The following is a 4573-nucleotide window of genomic DNA, read 5'->3' on the forward strand; positions in this document are numbered from 1 at the left end:
CTTTCAAGTTGCTGAACTGGTTTCATTTTAAAAATTCAAAATGTGTGAAGAGGTAGTGCAAGCACATAGTATAAATATGAAAAGGCACAATGGGATAAAGTGAAAAATAGTCATTTTCCAGTTCTAGGTCTTAACCACCTGTCAAAACCACAGTCTTGCTGGTTTGAATATCAAACTCTTAGGATAGCAGTTACCTGCAACTGCCAAGATTTACTAATCATCCAATTCAGCTTGATTCTCGCTCTGCAAAAGCAAAGGCTTACCCTTTTCCTTTAGATTTTCCAAACCAAACCAAACTCACAGCTATCCAGTTGATTCCAACTCATAGTGACCTCTGTTGGTTTCCCAAGGCTGTAAATCCTTACAGAAGCAGACTCCCATCTTTCTTCCAGGGAAAACCTGGTGGTTTTGAATCATCCATCTTTTGGTTAGTGACCAAATGTATTAACCACTACATCACCAAAGCTCCATACGTTTTAGGGCTGGCCAAATGCCTTTAAAGATGAGGGCTGTGATTGGCTGCCATCTAGTATTATGTTAATTAAAACATGACTGTTTATAATTCTCTTTACATTTCCACTTGAAAAGATTGTAGCGCAGAACCATTCTTCCTAATTCTTTTATGGTAAAATTAGAACTGTGGAAACTGTATCATTATCAGTGTAACATTTGTGTCTGCTGTAGACCAAGCAGAGGTTGTATGTTCAAAGTTAAGGCTCTACGTTTTGGGATCATTTCTATAATTTGTTATTAGAGAAGTTTTTTGAATGTGTAGAGCACTGGACACCATGATGATGATGTGCAGTATTCTCTCTTGAGTGTGAAGGTGGCTCTTGGTGTTGCTTTGCTGCAGCTGCCATTTGTCCTTAACGATTGTTCTTCTCTTCCTTTTGGGAGATTGAGAGGGAGAAAGTGCAGTCTGAATGGTTTCCCTTTAATAGGGAAAGGTAGACTGTTTTGGAAGAAGTCTTTTCTTCATTGTAAGAGTTTATTTTTCCACATTTATCCCAAAACTTAGTACTCACTTTGCTGGTGTCACAACTGGACCATAAACAGCTTCACAATAAATGGAGAAAAGATTGAAGTTGTCAAAGATTTCATATTACTTGGTTCCACAATCAACACCCATGGAAGCAGCAGTCAAGACATCAGACTATGTATGGCACTGGGCAAATCTGCTGCGAAAGTCCTCTTTAAAGTGTTGAAGAGCAAAGACGTCTCTTTGAAGACTAAGGTACACCTCACCCAAGCCATGGTTATTTTCAGTCACCTCATATGCATGTGAAAGCTGGACAATGGATAAGGAAGACCAAAGAAGAGTTAATGCTTTTGAGTTGTAGTGTTGGCAAAGAATACTGAAAGTACCATGGACTGCCAAAAGAACTAACAAATCTGCCCTGGAAGAAGTGCAGCCAGAATGCTTCCTGGAAATGAGAATGGTCAGACTTCCTCTCACTTACTTTGGTCATGTTGTCAGAAGGGACTATTCCCTGGAGAAGGATGTCATGCTTGGTAAAGTGGAGGGTCAGCAAAAAAGGGGAAGCCCCGCAATGAGATGGATTTACATAGTGGCTGCAAGGATCAGCTGAGGTATAGCAAGGATTGTGAGGCTGGTGCAGGACTGGGCAGTGTTAAATTCTGTTGTACATAGGGTCGCTATGAGTCAGAGCTGACTTGATGACACCTAACAACAACAACAACAACAACAATCTACACCAAGTTATTTTTAGGGGAAAACTTTCTATTCTTTAATTAACAATTACTTACTAAGCATTTATTGTCGTTAGTTGCCATGGAGGGGATCTGATCTCACAGTGGACTCCATGTCCGACTGAGTAAAACTGTTCCATAGAGTTTAGGAGATCACTGCACCTGTTTTCAAAGGCGCCTCCAGGTGGATTCAAAGAGCTAACTTTTGACTAGTTAGGCAGTTATCCATTGTGCCACCCAGGGACTGAGCATCTATTAGAAACAAACAAACAAAAAATTTGTGAAGAGTTTAAAGGAGAAAGGACATGGTCTTGGTGACTAGAAAAACCAAACCAAATTCACTGCCATCAAGCCGATTGTGACTCATAGCGACCCCTCCTTGGGGAGCTCTGGCAGTGTAGTGCCTAAAGCACTTGACTGCTGACCAGAAGGCTGGCAGTTCAAACCCACCAGCCACTCCTCGGAAGGAAGATGGGGTGATCTACTTCCGTACTGACATTGCCTCAGAAATCCAAGGAGGGGTTGCTATGAGTCAGGTCCAACTCGATGGCACATAATAACAACAACAACATCTCTGTGGAAGTAGATTGCCCAATCTTCCATCTGAGGAGTGGCTGGTGGATAAGATATATATAATTTACTTTCTTTTTTAAATTGTGATTTGGATGAAAATTTACAAATTGGTTTTCTATTCAACAATTCATCCACATTTTGTTTTGTGACATTCATTGCAATCCCCACAATGTAACAGCAACTCCTTCTACTTCCTCACTGTGTTTACCATTTCCCTTCTTCCTTATTTCCTATTCCTGTCTGCCTTCTTAGCTTTATCCTTGGTCAAATGCTGCCCTTTTGATCTTGTATGGTTGATTATTCTAGTGTGTGTGTGTATCTCCCTGGTATTATTGTTCACCTAATAGGCCTGTCTATTGTTTGGCTGAAAGTTGAGCTCAGTTCCAAGCCTAAAGGATTTCCAAGGGCCAAAGTCTCAGGGGTTCTGTTAGTCTCTATTAGATCGGTAAGCTTGGTCTTTTTTTTTTTTTTTTTTAATAATTTTGAGTGTTCTCTGCATTTTTTTCCACTCTATCTAGTACCTCCTATTGTGATCCCTTTCAGAGCAGTCAGCAATGGTAGTCAGGCACCATCTAGTTCTGATCTCAGGGTCATGGAGGCTGAAGTTCACATGCTCCATTAGTCCTTTGGACTAATTGTTTCCTTGATTTTCTTCACTCTTCTTTGCTCTGGATGGGGAGAGATGAACAGTTGCACCTTACATGGCTGCTCACAAGCTTTTAAGACCCCAATGACCACTTACCAAAGGAGGATGTAGAACGTTGTCTGGTAGACTATTTGATGCCAATTGACCATAGTGTCTCCTGAGACTATGGCCCTGAGTCCACAGGCCTAGCCACTCATTCCTTCAAGATTTTTGGTTATGGCTGAGAAGTTTTCATAACTTTTCTCAGTGTTGTTTTTGGGTGCCGTCAAGTCATTTCTCACTTATACCAGCTCTGTGTACAGCAGAACAAAGCACAGCCTGGTCTTGCATCATCCTCACAACTGTTGCTATGCTTGAGCCCATTGTTGTAGCCACTGTGTCAATCCATCTTGTTGAGGGCCTTCCCCTTTTTCACTCACCCTGTACTTTACCAAACATAATGTCTTTCTTTAGGGACTGGTCCCTTCTAATAACATGACAAAAATAATAGAGATAAAGAGTCTGGCCATTCTCACTTTTAAAAAGCATTCTGGCTGTACTTCTTCCAAGAAAGATTTGTTCATTTTTCTGACAGTCCATGGTAATATAATATTCTTCACCAACACGATAATTCAACTGCATCTATTCTTCTGCAGTCTTTGTTACTTATTGTCCAGCTTTCACATGCATATGAGGCTACTGAACAGATACTGGTTTGGGTCAGATGCACCTTAGTCTTCCAAGTGACATCTTGGCTTTTTAACACTTTAAAAAAGGTTGCAGAAGATTTGCCCTATGTAACACGTTGGATTTCTTGACTGCCGTGTCCAAGGACGGTTGTGGGTTCCAGTAAAATGAAATCCTTGACAACTTCCGTCTCTTCCCATTTATCATGATGTTGCTTATTGGTCCAGTTGTAAAGATTTTTGTTTTCTTTATGTTGAGGTGTAATCCAGACTGAAGGCTGTAGTCTTTGATCTTCATCAGTAAATGCTTCAATCCTTTTCACTTTCAGCAATCAAGGTTGTGTTATCTGCATATCCCAGGTTGTCAATGAGTCTTCCTCCACTCCTGATGCTACGTTCTTCTTCACATAGTCCAGTTTCTCAGATTTGCTGAGCATACAGATTGAATAAGTATGGTGCAAGGATACAACCCTGACACATACCTGTCCTGATTTTAAACCAGACACTGCCCTGTTGCCCAGATATATTAAAAGATAAGAAAGCAAAAAAAAATCTAGGTGAAGCAAACCAACATACACTCAACAAATTAATACAATAACATTACAATGTCTCAGAGACAACTTCAAATAACACAAATAAAACAGGACAAGGTGGTTCAAACAAGTGACCAAAATACAGGGCAAAAAAATCTTCCATGGGAATAAATGCTAACAGAACTACCTAATAAAGAATTCAGAAGAATTGCATTTAGGTACTAAACTCTGTGGAACAGTTTTACTCAGTCGAACATGGAGTCCACTGTGAGATCAGATCCCCTCCATGGCAACTGACGACAATAAATGCTTGGTAAGTAATTGTTAATTAAAGAATAGAAAGTTTTCCCCTAAAAATCTATATGCTGAGCAAATAATCCGAGAAGCTGGACTATATGAAGAAAACGTGGTATCAGGATTGGAGGAAGAATCATTAACAACCTGAG

General features: G+C 40.2%; 1 non-coding gene across 1 annotated transcript; it reads left to right on the forward strand.

Moving 5' to 3' along the window:
* Positions 1-712: 712 nt before the first annotated feature.
* LOC122149955 lies at positions 713-928 on the forward strand. The gene has a single exon (XR_006163412.1). It is a non-coding gene; the product is annotated as a small nucleolar RNA U3 (small nucleolar RNA).
* Positions 929-4573: the final 3645 nt, after the last annotated feature.

Source organism: Orycteropus afer, unplaced genomic scaffold (assembly GCF_000298275.1).
Source record: "Orycteropus afer afer isolate SDZICR_OR568_19922 unplaced genomic scaffold, OryAfe1.0 scaffold00065, whole genome shotgun sequence".
Taxonomy (NCBI): Eukaryota; Metazoa; Chordata; class Mammalia; order Tubulidentata; family Orycteropodidae; genus Orycteropus; species Orycteropus afer.